At 35.8% G+C, this 17,177-nt stretch overlaps 1 protein-coding gene and 1 pseudogene across 7 annotated transcripts in view; both read left to right on the forward strand.

Moving 5' to 3' along the window:
• Positions 1–17,177, forward strand: part of Antp (Antennapedia) — a 971,420-nt gene that overhangs the window by 455,190 nt on the left and 499,053 nt on the right. For 6 of the 7 annotated variants that reach the window (XM_067760255.1, XM_067760264.1, XM_067760256.1 and 3 more), the window contains one exon: positions 14,551–14,676. The gene's annotated coding sequence lies outside the window, so the exon portion shown is untranslated. Of the gene's footprint in view, positions 1–14,550; positions 14,677–17,177 lie in introns of those variants that run through there. The other variant, XM_067760263.1, reaches the window with a different exon arrangement.
• LOC137240252 (jerky protein homolog-like) overlaps positions 1–17,177 on the forward strand; it is a 155,539-nt pseudogene that overhangs the window by 76,178 nt on the left and 62,184 nt on the right.

Below are 17,177 nucleotides of genomic sequence, written 5' to 3' on the forward strand. Positions count from 1 at the left end.
ACCAAAAAAGTTTGAAAAAAAATTTCAAACCGAAAGCGTTCGTTCTATTGAATATTTTCAAAGCATGTAAAATGACGAAATAGAAGCAAGGTGCAATAACCTCCAAAGAGATTTTTTATTTTAATACAAATTCTCCAGAAGATGTATGGTCCTGTCCGTGATGCCGACGGCGCGTATCGAAGGAGGTATAATGATGAGCTGTGTGAGCTTTACGCAGACATAACGACAGTACAGCAAACAATACCTAAAGGCTTCACTGGCAAGGCCAACTTATGCGAATGGACGAAAACGCTCCGGCCAAGAAAGTATTTCAAGGAAGGGGGAGATCTCCACTGAGTTGGGAGAGGCAATTAGCATCAGTTATCGCGAAACAGAGAAAGCCGGCGAGACTTGTTGAGAAACTGCCGAAACCGCTTAGGCGGTTAAGCGCCAATTAATGTAATGTTGGCTCTCTAGAAATATTAGAGCGAATTGGTATTATTTGCCATAAGCTGGATCTGATCAAAGGACGCTGTTACATATTGTACCCAGAAGTAAGCACTGTAATTACGTAAGGTGCAATCTCGATTTCTTTCGTGCTTAAATTAAAAGACATATTTTAAATTACCGACTCTACAAAAAATTGTGTTCTTTGTCTTAAAGTTTATTTCATGATTTTCTGTTTTATTATTAAAAAAAACCGAAAAGAAAATACCTTTTTTTTTGGTATAAAGTTTGCTTTCGTAATAGTTATAGTAACAATACTCATGGCGCTAGAGTTATAACTAAACAACGACCAGGTGTTTTGTACAAATGTAGAATACCCTAAAATGTCGTCGCGAAAGTGTAGATATGAAGCTGATGCTTTTTGTTATATATGTAGGAAGTTTATTAAAGTTCGAGATATAAAATATGAATTAAATATATCTCTCATCCTCTGTGAAGCCTAGGAAGCACATTTTGGCTGTCCTGTTTGGAATCAAGACAAGACATGGGCTCCACATGTTGCTTGTAGGTATTGTAAAAGATGTTTGGAAGGTACACAAATTTTAATTAAATAGTAAATTAATTAAAGTAGACATATTGATTTCTCTTTCTATATTTTAGGTTGGTATCGAGGTGAGAAAAGATCTATGAAATTTGCAACACCGAGAATCTGGCGAGAACCAAAAGACCACATTAAAGCCACATTTGCATTGTGAATCCGAGTAAAAGACGTAGAGGAAAAAATGCAAAACCTATCGAATATCCTGATCTTGAATATTCTTCTGCTCCAGTCGCACACGATCTGACATGATCAGTACCAGACCCACCGTAAAAATTATCGCAGAGAAGTGGCTCATCTCTTAGTTCTTATAAAAGCAATGCTGATAAGGAGTTTTTACCGACACCAGAACAACCAAAACATCATTTCATCATTACTGAAGACTTTAGTGATTTGATTAGAGATTCATATTTACCAAAAAGTAAAGCAGAGCTTTTAGGCACTTCTTCGAACAACGTTATCAAGGCCAATATAATGAAAACATGATGGGAGACTATGGGGTTTATTAAGAGATAGTACCTATGAACATTAAAGAAAAAGTAAAAGTGTGCACTTTTAAATCATTTTCCACTTTTTTGTAAGTTATTTCGATATTAAAACTTAATAAAAATATTTATTTGAATTTGGTTTCCCCGCAAAACTTATACGGCTGTGCAAAATGACGTTGAGCAACACCATCAGCTCAGTCAGAATTGGGAAGGACCTCTCCGAGCCGTTCGAAACTAAACGAGGTTTCAGACAGGGTGACCCCCTATCGTGCGATTTCTTTAATTTGATGCTGGAGAAAATTATACTAGCTGCAGAACTTAACCGCACTGGAACAATATACTATAAAAGCGTGCAATTACTGGCATATGCTGATGACATTGATATCATCGGCCTAAACACCCGCGCTGTTAGTTCTGCTTACTCCAAGCTGGAAAAAGAAGCGGTAAAGATGGGTTTGATGGTGAATGAGGACAAAACGAAGTACCTGCTGTCATCGAGCAAAGAGTCAGCGCATATGCGCCTTGGCAACCACGCTACTGTTGGCAGCCATAATTTCGAAATAGTAAAAGACTTCGTTTATTTGGGAACCAGCATCAACATTAGCAACAACATCAGCACTGAAATCCAGCGAAGAATCAATCTTGCCAATAAATGCTACTTTGGACTAGGTAGGCAATTGAAAAGTAAAGTCCTCTCTCGGCGAACGAAAATCATACTCTACAAGTCACTTATCGTACCCGTCCTGCTATATGGGGCAGAAGCATGGACCATGACAACAGCAGATGAAGCGGCTTTGGGAGTGTTCGAGAGAAAAGTTCTTCGAAAGATTTATGGACCTCTACGCGTTGGCGATGGCGAGTACCGAAGAAGATTTAATGATGAGCTGTACGAGCTATACGCAGACATCAACATAGTCCAGCGAATTAAACGCAGCGGCTGCGCTGGCTAGGCCATGTTATGCGAATGAAAGATGATGCTCCGGCCAGGAAAGTGTTTCTATCGGAACCCGCCTATGGAAGCAGAGGTAGAGGGCGGCCCCCACTCCGTTGGAAGGACCAGGTGGAAAACGATTTAAACTCCCTTGGTGTGACCAATTGGCGCCGGTTGGCGGAGCGAAGGAGCGACTGGCGCGCCTTGTTGGACGGCCATAACCGTTTAGACGGTTAAGCGCCAATTAAGTAAGTAAGTATTTGAATTTTTAGATTTTTTGAGCTAAAAGGCTTCACAGATGAATAAAACTTATTTTTTGTTTATATTCATTTAAAATTTATTTGGTCGATATTTCGACTTAAATCTGAAGTCATCATCAGGGACATGTGGATATGTCGCCTTACATTTATTTATTTATTTTATTTCTAACGGTTCTGATCTGGACTCTTTTTCCGGATGGTGCGCAGACAATTACTTATTTTTAAATTCAAACAAATGCTGTGTTGTGTCTTATTCCATAAAGACAACTGCCACAAACTTAACTTCCAACTAAATTCTAAATCTCTTAATCGTTGTCAAGAGAGTAAAGACTTGGGTGTAATTTTTGACTTCAAACTCTCTTTTTGTAGTCACATTGATTTCGTTGTTTCAAAATTTTTTGCAATGGTTGGGTTCAGTAGACGTAAGACCAGTGACTTTAAGAACCCTATGACGTTAAAGGCACTTTATATATCCTTGGTCAAAAGTGGTCTTGGATATTAGTCAATAATATGGAATCCGTTCTATGAATCTAACTCCTATAAAATTGAGAAAGTTCAAAAATAAAAAAAAAATAAATGCTTTACGTATGCTTCACTGGCCAGAGGCCTCCCATCATTTAAAAGCAGTCAAAAATTGCTTGGTCTTCAGGCTTTGCATGACAGAACAACTTTTATCTTACTCATGCTTGCCTATAAAGTAATAAACTTTAGCACGAATTACTCTGATTTATCTACTTTGTTCATTCTATATATTCCACTGCGTGATCTTCGGCATAACAGATTATTTATCGAAATAACTCATAAAACGACTTAACTTGGACCAGTAGCGGATCGTGAGCTTGGCTGTGGGAGGAAATAGTATCGAAAAGTCTCATAAATTTTGTTTTTGTTTTTATAATAGCGGTATTCATGTATAAATTGCCGTGCATCGTGAAATGCCAATATTAAGTATTGAACATTTGAATATTTGTTTTCTTTGGATATTTAAATTTTGTTCTGTAAAGTATTTGAAAAATAAAATTTCTCGAACTTTTGAGGGGGAGGGGGCATGTCCCCTATTTCACCCCCGTAGATCCGCGCCTGACTAGGACTATACATCTAGCAGATCGATTCAGTAGTGTTATTAATTTTAATAACAGCTTATATAAGTTTAAGCTTGAATTGTTTTCTATTTTTAACTAGTCTGTAAGAAAGCATGTAGTTATCGACATGTAAGAATTGAAGTAGATTATAGTAAGCGCAAAGCATTTATCAAACACCAAAGGCATGTCTCAATTGTGTGAATCGAATTTCAAGGGGTTGCGTTGCGCAACCCTCTCAAGGGGTTGCTTGCACAATATATAGCATCTCCAACCCAATTGTCAACTCACCTAACCGTGGCGAATCCTATTTAATTGAGAGCTCTGGCGACCCCAAGTTCCTCATGGAACTAGGGGTGGGGAGGGCGGGATGGCCTAGAAGGTTTAATGTGGTTACATAAATCGTACCCGAGATGGTCGAGCTAGTAGTACCTTAATAGTGCTTTGTTACCGGAACGTACCGGATCTATATCCGGCAAAGGGCCATGAACATCGGTAACACTCCCCAAAGCCTTCGGGAAGTGTCTTTATCGTTAATACAACAACAACAACAAATCATGTACTTTTAGACTGAATGAATTAAATAAATAAATAAATAAAATACGCGCACAAAGAAATGGCTAGTAATTCATATTGATATTATTGACAGGTTGACTTAGCACATTTTTTTTAACAGCTGAAGACTTAGCACATTTACACATCATTGCCCACAGCACGCAAAAATGAAAAATTTAATTTTTTTTTTTAGATCGATGTATTTTGAATTCAGTTTTAAAACTGTATTAAAATACAATTCTTCAAAAAAAGTAACTTAGCACATTTTCACATTAAGCTAACGATATATGTAATACTCCAATATTGCTAATAGAAAATGCTCGCAATGTGCTTTGAATTCGGAATCAAAATAAGACGGCCTATATGTATATAAAATTTTTGTGATTATAGCAGCATAAGTGTGACAAGAAAAAATTAAAATTTAGGTTCATTTGATATTGAATACAAAAACAACAAGTAAGGAAGGCTAAGTTCGGGTGTAACCGAACATTACATACTCAGCTGAGAGCTATGGAGACAAAATAAGGGAATATCACCATGTAAGAAAATGAACCTAGGGTAACCCTGTGTGTTTGAATGACATGTGTATCAAATGGAAGGTATTAATGAGTATTTTAAGAGGGAGTAGGCCATAGTTCTATGGGTGGACGCCATTCAGGGATATCGCCATAAAGGTGGATCAGGGCTGACTTTAGAATTTGTTCGTACGATATGGATATCAAATGAAAAGTGTTAATGAGTATTTTAAAAGGGCGTGGGCCCTAGTTCTATAGGTGGACGCCTTTTCAAGATATCGCCATAAAGTGGACCAGGGGTGACTCTAGAATTTGTTTGTGCGATATGGGTATCAAATGAAAAGTGTTAATGCGTATTTTAAAAGGGAGTAGGCCTTAGTTCTATAGGTGGACGCCTTTTCGAGATACCGCCATAAAGGTGGATCAGGGGTGACTATGGAATTTGTTTGTACAATATGGGTATCAAATGAAAGGTGTTAATGAGTATTTTAAAAGGGAGTGGGCCTTAGTTCTATAGGTGGACGCCTTTTCCAGATATCGCCATAAAGGTGGACCAGGGGCGACTCTAGAATTTGTTAGTACGATATGGGTATCAAATGAAAGGTGTTAATAAGTATTTTAAAAGGGCGTGGGCCTTAGTTCTATAGGTGGACGCCTTTTCGAGATATCGTCATAAAGGTGGACCAGGGGTAACTCTAGAATTTGTTAGTACGATATGGGTATCGAATGAAAAGTGTTAATGAGTGTTTTAAAAGGGAGTGGTGGTAGTTTTATATGTGAATGCGTTTTCGATATATTGACCAAAATGTGGATCAAGGTTACCCAGAACATCATCTGTCGGGTACCGCTAATTTATTTATATGTGTAATAACACGAACAGTATTCCTGCCTAGATTCCAAGGGCTTTTGATTTCGCCCTGCAAAACTTTTTCATTTTCTTCTACTTAATATGGTAGGTGTCACACCCATTTTGCAAAGTTTTTTTCTAAAGTTATATTTTGCCTCAATAAACCAATAAACCAATCCAATTACCGTGTTTCATCCCTTTTTTGGTATTTGGTATAGAATTATGGCATTTTTAAAATTTTTCGTAACTTTAAATGAAAAAAAAAAAAAGTGGGCGTGGTCATAGTCGGATTTCGGCCATTTTTTACACCAACGCAAAGTGAGTCCAGATAAGTACGTGAACTGAGTTTAGTAAAGATATATCAATTTTTGCTCAAGTTATCGTGGTAACGGCCGAGCGGAAGGAGAGACGGTCGAATGTGTCTAAAAACTGGGCGTGACTTCAACCGATTCCGCCCTTTTTTACAGAAAACAGTTATCGTCCAAGAATCTAAGCCCCTAACAAATTTCACAAGGATTGGTAAATTTTTGTTCGATTTATGGCATTAAAAGTATCCTAGACAAATTAAATGAAAAAGGGCGGAGCCACGCCCATTTTGAAATTTTCTTTTATTTTTGTACTTTATTGCACCATATCATTACTGGAGTCGAATGTTGACATAATTTACTTATATACTCTAAAGATATTACATTTTTTTTTTAAATTTGACTTAAAAACAAATTTTTTAAGTAGGCGTGGTCGTTCTCCGATTTTTTAGTTTTTATTAAGCATGCTTATAGTAATAGGATTAACGTTCCTGCCAAATTTCATCATGATACCTTCAACGACTGCCAAATTACAGCTTGCAAAAATTTTAAATTACCTTCTTTTAAAAGTGGGCGGTGACACGCCCATTGTCCAAAATTTTACTAATTTTCTATTCTGCGTCATAAGTTCAACTCACCTACCAAGTTTCATCGCTTTAGCTATCTTTGGTAATGAATTATCGCACTTTTTCGGTTTTTCGAAATTTTCGATATCGAAAAAGTGGGCGTGGTTATAGTCCGATATCGTTCATTTTAAATGGCGATCTGAGATGAGTGCTCAGGAACCTGCATACCAAATTTCATCAAGATACCTCAAAATTTACTCAAGTTATCGTGTTAACGGACGGACGGACGGACATGGCTCAATCAAATTTTTTTTCGATCCTGATTATTTTGATATATGGAAGTCTATATCTATCTCGATTCCTTTATACCTGTACAACCAATCGTTATCCAATCAAAGTTAATATACTCTGTGAGCTCGGTTCAACTGAGTATAAAAACGTTTAAAAGCAATATATCGCCACTCTGACGTTTGGGAATGTACCTAGCCTTTTGTAGCAATATAGGAGTATTACATATATGCATAAGAGGCAACACATTTTTTTCTTTTGAATCGATGTATGTAAATGAGATTTTTGCAAAAACAGAGCAATGTTTAATTTTTAAGAAAGGTTGAGCTCATAAATATTTGTTCGCAAACTTAAAAAACTGCTAAATATTAAATCTACGATTTCTTCAAAACATAAATGGTTAAAATAGCTTTACTTTTTCAGAAGTTATGACCATTAGAAGAATTGATAATTCCACTTCAAATTCGGAATTTTTGGCAAAGTATGAATTAAAAAAACAAAGTATAGTGACAGTCTATCCAGCAAGGCAACAATTTTAGTCATCCAAGTATAAATTGCTCTAGGTGGCCTGTTTAAAAATCTTGTCCCATACAATTTATAAAACATTGTAAAACTTAAAAAATGTTTGATTAAATAAATTCTTCTATTTTCAGGTAACTATGATTTAATACATATATAATACTTTCCTCATCCAGTGTTTTGGTAAGTGGCTTATCTGTAACAGAGGAGTTAACATACAAATGTCGACAATGTACTAACACTCATTAAAGCAAATAATAAATGAAATTGTTTTCGTCAATCATATTTTGAACAAAGTGTCACCGGCACACAAATTAAAAAGAAGTTGTGTACTTTTCCCAGAGGCACATTCTCTACATATCAATGTCAATGTGAGGAATCCAGATCTCAGGTGGGCCTTATTAATCAAATAAACTATTTTTTTGAGTCTAACCTCTTTAAACGGTAATACCAAAGTCAAAAATATAACACACATATTTTGGTCCCGATTGGATTCCGTTAAGGCGTGTTGCACAGGGGTTCAAATTCAGATTACGCAATGAACACTCAATATGTTACAATATGACAAGCGATGACGGATTGTCGTTCTAATATAAACAATTCAAACTCTTACATTGTCGGAAAATTCGGCAAGATAGATTAAAATGTGAGCTTTATCTAATGTCTGACTAAATTTTAATATTAAAGCCTCCAAAGGTAAATCTAAACTTAGACCATGTGAGACACTCCTTAGTTGGCTCCAATCTAAACCAAAATTTAGGTGTGATATTTGTATCCATGGTATTTCCATTTGAAGCAGTGAGACTGAAAAAATGGTAATTTAATTTATACACACCCATAAAATACTGAGAAAATATATGATTGTGATCAAAAGTATATACTAATTATCTAACTCTGTGTTTCAGTGTTATGAAACTTAAGGTGTTAGTTTTTTATTTTATTCAACAAGCCTTGAAGTTATTTCTCGTTGGGATTATGTTATTGCTTGTACAGTTTTTTTTTCCTGTTGATTATGTCAGCTCTTATGAGATATAATGGTCCCAAATGGCCTCTAGTTTGCATTTCTTCCTTCCTTAATTTAAATAAGTTTTAAAAAAGGGGTTTTCGGTACCTCAGGAAACCCTTCATGTCTATTTCCGTTTGTAAATAATTATTACCTTACTATTTTATCTATATCTATATCTATATATATATCTATATCTATAACTATATCTATATCTATATCTATATCTATATCCATATCTATGTCTATATCTATATCTATATCTATAAATCTTTTAAAATAAGGTCGCTAAATGTTATTGTACGCACATCACTTCACACAGAAGGCTCCGATTTTAAAACAGGTTTTTGCATTTCAAAGCTTAGCTACGCGAGATGGATATTTTCAATATAATTTGAAGGTATATATTATAGGGGCGTGGCATTTAGCCAAGATATAGTAAACATTTATAAAATTTTTGTTTACTCATAAACCGATGGATGGATTTAAAAAATTCTACTTTGCAGTAAATCTTTGAAATATTTGCCTTCGTTCTGCATAAAAAAAAATACTTGATTCCTTTCTTATATCAGCAAAATTGTTTAAACAAAAGTAACATTTTTACCAAAAAATGCAGTGCGTGTGGTTGTTCGCTGTCAACTCTGCGCGCAAATTGGTTTGAGTGATACACGATGCGTCACATACGTACATACATATCATTCGTACATACATATTTATTCGTGTTGCCAAGTTAATGCAACATAAATGGTTAAGATTGCATATGTACATCTCTTGAGAAATACCCTTTCATTAAAAATACTGAGAATTTCTTTAAAATTCTTAAACAAAAGTTTTATTTTTGGTATTTTTGCATGTATGTATATGCTAATATTGGTGCACTAAGGAGATTTAATTCTTCATTAAATTTTTTATTTTATTTTGTATGCTGATCGTAAAGACAAGTTAAATGAGTATCCATTTTTAAGGTTTTTTATGGCAGCCCTAAAGGAGCTATTTTAGAAAGAACAGTTGGTTGTTTCTTATTAAAATGTGTACGTAAGTTGTTTAAGCTGTGCTAATAATTTTGGAAATAAAAGGAGAGGAAATTACAGGGTGGAAAGGAAGGGAGGAGACTGGAAATGAAAGAAAAGGGAACGAAAGGAAAGAAAGGAAAGGACGGGAGCAAAGAGGATAACGAAGGAGGAGAAGGGAAAAGATAGGAAAGGAAATGATAGGAGAGGAAATGAAAAGAAAGGAAGGAAGGGAAAGAAAAGGAAAGGAAGGGAAGGGAAGGGAAGGGAAGGGAAGGGAAGGGAAAAGAAAGGAAAGGAAAAAAAGGAAAAGAGAAGAGGAAAAGGAAGGAAAGGAGAAGTAATGACACCAATTAATTAAGATACGTTTTCCTTAACTTCAATAATAATTTATTGTTACGATTTAAATAAGTTTTTGAGCCGAGCTTTTCATAATAAGGTTTGATTGAATGTTCAATTTGGCTGGTTGTGGTGCTGGATAAAACGTCTTGATTCGAAGAATCCCGATAGTACCAATAGATCTCCCATTTCAATTTAAACGGCGACAGTTTCGAGTCAAATTATGTTTTGCAGTAACAATAAATAAGGCTCAAAGACAAACACTTATGTAGCCGGTTTCGACCTAATAGCTCAATGTTTCACACATGGGCAATTATATCTAGCTCTATCCCGTGTAACAAACAAAGATAATTTATATGTTTTGGCTCCTGATGGGAAAGCTGCAAACATTGTATACAATGAAATTTTATAAGAAAGAAAATAAAAACTAACTGAATATGAACAGTTAATATGTATGGATATATATTTAACTTTGCTTTGAATTTTTTTATGAATTATCTTTATTTTTTAATTGAACCAACAACAAATTACTATTTTTAAACATTGCAACGTGTGTGAAACAAGGTGCGGGTTGATAGTATTATATAAAGCCAAGGTGTTTTCGCGTATTTCTTCGCCCTCAAATGTTTTTTAAATAAAGATATTATTTAGAATAAATTTTCAGCTTATCATATCAGCTCCTCCCAACTGAATACTACTTTGATTTAAATTGAAAAATAGAAAAGGTTATCATACCGAAATCAATAATTTGTTTTTTTTTTTATTTTCCAAATTTTTCTGGCACGTTAGTCCCCTCTTCCTCCTAGTCTCAAAGGGTGGACCGCAAATCATCTGTCTGGTCAGCAAGCATCGGCACAATTCGGGAACGTAACATCTAAACCCAGAAGAATTAAACACGGTGGTGTTCTATCGCCGCTTTTTTTAACTCTACATATTGAAGTTCTCTTAACCACCATAATGAGTTAAGGATTGCTTTCCACGCCGATGACTGCACGATAATGGTTACAAGTCAGGGCCCACCCGTCGATGACCTATGTAATAAAATAAACAATTATCTCCCTGATTTCTCTAGTTTTTTCGCTTCGCGAAACTTAACATTGTCATAGGCCTTATCTACAACATACACAAAACAAATGTCGACCATATTGGACATCCACGTCGATGGCGTCACGCCACAGACGGCCTTACACACGAAAATACTGAGCGTGACGCTCAATCAGGATCTACATTTTGGCGAGCATGCATCCGAAATTGTACCTAGAATCCAGAGCCGTAAAAAATCCTCAAATCTCTTGCTAGCAACACTTGGGATAAAGATAAAGAGACGCTCATTACCATTCAAACAGCAATTAGCCGGCCGCCAAGGTTACTCACTGGAAGAAAATACAGGCCTGTCAAAACAGCGCTCTCAGAACCGATACGGCTGTCTTCGTATGTCCCCAAAGCACCACCTACATAGTGAGGCGAGAGTACTCCCCATTAGGGCGAGAAATGAAATGCTGAACAAACAATTTCTGTTGAATACATAGAAACCTGGGCATCCCAACAGACATCTAATTAAAGGACCCCGTCCCCAGGGTCTTAAGAAGTCATCTCCGCAAGCATTACGAGGAAATACGGCAAAAACATAAAAAGGTCCTCAGTGATATTCACAAAAAATATAATATATATAAATATATATAATTTATCTATGTCAGGAATTGCCGGCTAACCCCGTTCTTAAAGTTAAATACCCTAAGCTCGCAAGAAGAAGAAAGCGATCTCCCTAGGGAGATGCGCGTCACTCTAGCTCAACTTTGATCTCGATACTGTCACAGGCTAAACTCTTACTTACCCGGAATCAACCACATGACTCCAACCATCTTTTCAATTGCAATGTGGAATCAACGCCTTTAACACCCCTTTCTCTGTGTTCCACCCCTGTTCAAACTGCAGGGTTCCTTTGGACTCCCGTTAGAGGATATTGATGACAAATTGTAAGTGGTCGCACCTATTGGATGGGGCGAAGCACTGTTGCAACAACAATAACAACAACAACCAGTAGAGATATGCTAAGTACATAAGTTCTATTTAAAGCTCTATTTAGTAAATCTCCCGACAATACGTTTAATGCCATGAAAAAATATTTGACGCGATTTACCTCCGAGGAGATTTAGACCCAGCTTGTCTTCCAATTTGCTTCGTGCTACATATTTCATGACGACTCCGAACGGCATCTTCAAGGAATCGATCATAAATATTTCAAATCATTTAATCTTCGTGGCGTTTCTCATTAAATATATCTTTAAAATATATTTAAGAGCACACAAATGGGTATATAATGTTCGGTTTCGTCGTTAGGATTTAATTAAAAAAAAGTAGTAGAACTCCATTGGATCTAGTATACTCGAACCTTTTTACTGAGTATGAGTACTAGTATCGATACTTTGATCCGAGTATTTTATACGAGTACCGGTATCGATACTTTTGCTAAAAGTTCTGTCACTAGCTCTACCTACTGCGCTTTCACATGTGTGTAGGAAACATACCATATCACATCATATGTTTAAAAAAATGTTTCGAAAATGAACTGGGAAGGCTCTTAGTGGAAATCACATTAAATCTGTAATGCAGCCAACGTGTGCCAAAATAGTATCTGTCGCATTAAAAACTCGTGGAATATTTACCAAATGCAAGCGGCTGTTATCCTCTCTCAGGATAAATTTAAAATATAGTTGCTCATCCAGCAATTCAATTGCGATTTCTTGAATAATTGAAGAATGAGTGAGTGAGTGACAGAGATTATAAATTGAAATTGAGTTCATAAAACACGAATCAGCAAAACGTTTAACATCTTTATTTCGCTATACGTGTAAACAAGTTGCTCACGACTGTTGCACGAAACAAAGCAATGTCGTAATGCAACTTCGCAAATCTACAAACAATCAAACAACCAAACTTTACTAAAGCAAATGTATGTCCCAGATACATACATACAACATCACAAACGAACCAACCAGCAGACAGACGGAAAATTGTAAAGACGCAAAGACAGAAAGTTAAGTCCATAGAATGGCAATAAAAGACTCAAGTTATCGATGTTGTTGCAGTGGAAAAGTGCACAGTTGCAAAAAGAGACGGCTGCAGTGAATGTTGGCACTGTTACGTGTTTACAAAGGTGCGATAAAAATGTGCGACATTGTGGTAATAATAATTCAAAAAATATAAAAGGATTGAAATGAAAGCAGTTGCTCGAGAATCAGTCGGGGGCACCCATGAGCAATCAAAACAACGCAATGCTGAAAAGAGTTACAGCGGCAATCTTAAGATGTCAGTGAGCTCTGTTAACCAAAATTTTCTTTAAAGAATGTTTGATAAAGTAATTTCACCTAAGGGTATAGCAGAATTTTTAGGGTGAACAAACTCTATATGTACGTGCACTTTTAGGGACAGACCATAGTACAGGTTTACAAGTATGATATGTATGAGAAGGAAACAATTCCTTTCTCTTTCTAAAACACTGCCGTTTGATACTTCGGTCAGTGTCAAACTATTGTGGAACTCAGTAGAACCTGCCGGGGTTGCTGTCGTGGAAGCGACGCAGGGAAACAAAAAAAAGGAGCGGAATATCAGATATGGGTTGCTGTGCTGATACATTTTTTTGAACGAATTTAGTATGAAACTGTACTGCACATATATGGGTCCTACAGAAAATTATACAAAAGTTTTGAATTGGGGTATCTGAGGACGCGTAGGTAGTTATGCCAGTATTAAGAATAAAAACATGGGTGCTAAGTTTTTCTACCCGTTCAAATGTTCTCCGAGAAAGACAGTTTGAAACCGAGGTCGACTGCAATAACCTGTCCAAAAATTTGGAAAGAGAAATGAAAAGACGCGTTTTGTCCTGTTATCAATAGCCCAAAGGCGAAAAAGTATTCGAATTATTGGAAGCGAAGCAAAAAACGCGTCTATTAATACCTCCCCCTCGTGTTTTAGCAATCGTCCCCGGTAATAAAGTATCACAATTTGTTAATTAAAATTGTCCAAAAGATAGGGATTTTAAAGAGAGATGTTATTAAGTGCTCGTTTGAAAGTAAATAAGGATATTTCTTTGTAATTTTACAATAAAAATTTTGCGCAGTTTTCGTTAGCAGCTACTACACTTTTCTTGGACCTAAAAAGTACAACAGTGCCAAATAGCATCCACAAAAAAACGAACAAGAACAAGCGTTTTATCAGGTGAGCGTGGCTGTTTATGTGCGTGCTGCTACATATCCTACTTATAAACCTTTTCAATGGGACCGACTTTCCCTTTAACCTGCAGATATTAAGCAAAGTAAGCTCGTGAGTAACTTTCATTCAAAAAAGTATATCTCGGAAACTAACCAAGCTAAAGGAGTAAAATCAAGGCAAGGTATTCGGTAGTTCGGATGACATATCAATATATTTTTTAATGTTTCGAATAATTTTTTTTATATGAAATATCAATTAGCAAAAATATTTCTTTTACTCGAACTCTGTAAGTCATGATCACGAACAAAATATATGTTAGAATATTTTTTTCCCTCAGAATTCAAATTCGCATCGGTATATATTATCTAACTAAAATTTTCCCTCCAACATTTTTCCAGAGTGATAGCACATATCAAGGCAACTCTAAATCCTTCCAGAAGTTTACAGTAGAACGAAAATACTTAATTGAATGAAAACGTTGAAGCTTAAAAAAATGTTGAAGAAATATATGGAGTTAGCAGCTTTTAATAAATTTTATGAAGTTCGTTCATTTTAGTTTTAATAATTTTTAGCTATTATGGACATTAAACATACACTTTTCTTTTACAGCCATGGGCAGAAATCGTCCCCACTCCATTAGTGTCAAAAAGACGTTTCAATGAAAAATAGAGATAGCAGCATTTACGACTTCGACGATATATGTTATTCGTGGTTGTAACTTACTTGGATCATGAAGTTGGTATTTTTCTTTGTTATTAAATTTATCAAAAAGGGGTTCCTAAAATTAAGAAAAACATATTTATATATATAACTTATTTATCTTTCGAAATGACGAAAAGCATCCTTTTGGTTTGACTCCCCTAGCGTTATTAGCATTGGAGATATGATCAAGGGCAAGTCTATTCGTTAGCTTAAAGTATTAAAAAGAGGTAGTTTCGAAAACTTTCTGAAATACTATGTATATAACATAGATTTCGATTAGCGCACCCACTCACCATATAAATAAAAATAAATACTTATTTTGTTTTGTTGATTTTCCGGCAGGGTGGATAAATGATGTATATTGGAACGATTTTCCGTCATCCCTTGTCAAATTTGGTTTCGAGACAAACCAGTTTCGGCGTTGTGCCATTATCAGTGCCGATTTTCGTTCTGATCTGTTGTTGTCATTTGTCCTGTATTTATAGTTCGTAGGTACATGAACAGGTATTGTCAAAATTGATGCTTGTGTATATTTAGTTAGGTGTATGTGCTGTGTGCTCATTCAGAACCAAGGGTGGGTTTTACTGATCGATTTGTGTGGCTGACTGAGGCAGGTAAAAGTCCGTAATTTTAGTCGTTTGACCTTCTTTGTGGGTTTGTTGTTTTGGTGCGTTAATTGCTTTGTATTTATTTGTTGTTGTGTGTTTGTCTGTTGTACATCTGTGATCACTTTGTTTCTTGTAAACAAGTTTTAAATGCTCGAATATTGTGTCAGAAATTGTGTTTATCTGTTCGTTTACTGTTCGTTTTGTAGATTTCCAGTTTTCGAGTACATTGAGACGTCGGCCTTTTGCTTGTATGTGAAGAACCCTAACTGTTTTACTGATGTTTGCTGGGGAACATTAATTTTTGACCATGTGATTCGCAAAGTTAGACTCTGGTATAATGTTTGGATTCCGTGTTTTTTTGTTGCAATCTCTAATGTGCTGTCTGAACCTTGTTCTTATTTTCCGTCCTGTTTGTCCTATGTAACTATGTTGGCATCCGCAGGCAAGCTTGTATACGCCGTGGCTGCTAAACGGATCCTCTAAGTTAGTGTTAGTTCTTAGTTTTCGCCCTAGATTGTTCGATGTTTTGAACGCTGTGTTAATGTGGTATTTTTTAAAGAAGTTTGCCAATTTATATGTTGCCTTTCCAGTATATGTCATAGTCGTCGAGGTGTTATTATTTTCCTTTTCATTATTTCTTTTTGGTTCACCATGAGTCCTTCTGAGCTTATCTACTAATGCTTTTTTATGCTGTTGGGGGTGACTTGAGGTATTATGTATTATTGTGTCGGTGGCCGTTGGCTTTCTATATATGTCATAGTTAAATCCTTTGGCAACTTTATCAATATTTATCGTGAGGTCTAGATAATTTCCATTTTAAATTTTATATTTCCGTGCTGCTTGTTGAGGTACTCCAGTACAAGCTCTTCGTTATTAGTAGTTAAAACGCATATTATGTCATCCACTTATCTAGCATAAAATTACACGCCTAATTTAGACTTCAGCTCCCGTATGTACTTTCCTTCCAGATTTTGCATGAACACTTCCATAAGAATGCCTGACGTGGGGCTTCCCATTCCAAGACCGTTTGTTTGTCTATATATTTTATTGATGAATTGAAAATAGTTTTGACGTAAAGTGGTTCTTAGCATATTTGTGATTTGCATACTTTTCACTTTGTTTTATGTATTATGAACTATTGTTGAGCTAACTATGTCCAAAGTCTCCGATAGTGGTATGGATGGGTATAAATATTTTATGTCAAAAGATATCAATTTGCTGTTCTTTGTTAGTTCTACGGTCTCAAGTTTCTCTATTAGTTCTGTTGTGTTAGCTATTGCATAGTCGTTCCTTAGCTCCAGAGTATCTTTTAGTATCGTTTTTAAATATTTGGACAGTTTGTAACATGGTGCCGGCACAACGCCGAAACCGGTTTGTCTCGATACCAAATTTGACAAGGGATGACGGAAAATCGTTCCAATATACATCAAAAATAAATAGTTTGACGCCGCTTTTGTTATTATATTAGTTAATTCATATAATTTGGCGCATTATTTTCCCACAGCACACAAAAACAACGCGCAGATTTTCCTGTAGAGATGAGGCATCCTTATTGAATTGAATCATGGTCAGGTTATAGACTGAATCATCATCGCCTTAGTTGCAGTTAGCTATACTTAAACAACTACTGCATAACAAATCGCTTTGCCAACCTAAACAAGAAAGGATAAAATCAACAAGTGAAAATGTTAGTAAACAGTCAATCCATCACTTTTTGTCGTGAATTAAAATTTTCACGCCTACATTCGCTACCTGTAGTTATGTACGTACAAGTGCATATATATATGCATCATATCATAATACAAGCATTGCAGGTGTGACTTTCCCGTTTTGTATCCAGAAAAGGTCTGAGAATTAAACACACAATAGATTAGAGCACTGCACTATAAAGCAAATAAAAATTTCACTTTCTCTAAACAGTGGGAA

Source organism: Eurosta solidaginis, chromosome 1 (assembly GCF_040869045.1).
Source record: "Eurosta solidaginis isolate ZX-2024a chromosome 1, ASM4086904v1, whole genome shotgun sequence".
NCBI lineage: Eukaryota > Metazoa > Arthropoda > Insecta > Diptera > Tephritidae > Eurosta > Eurosta solidaginis.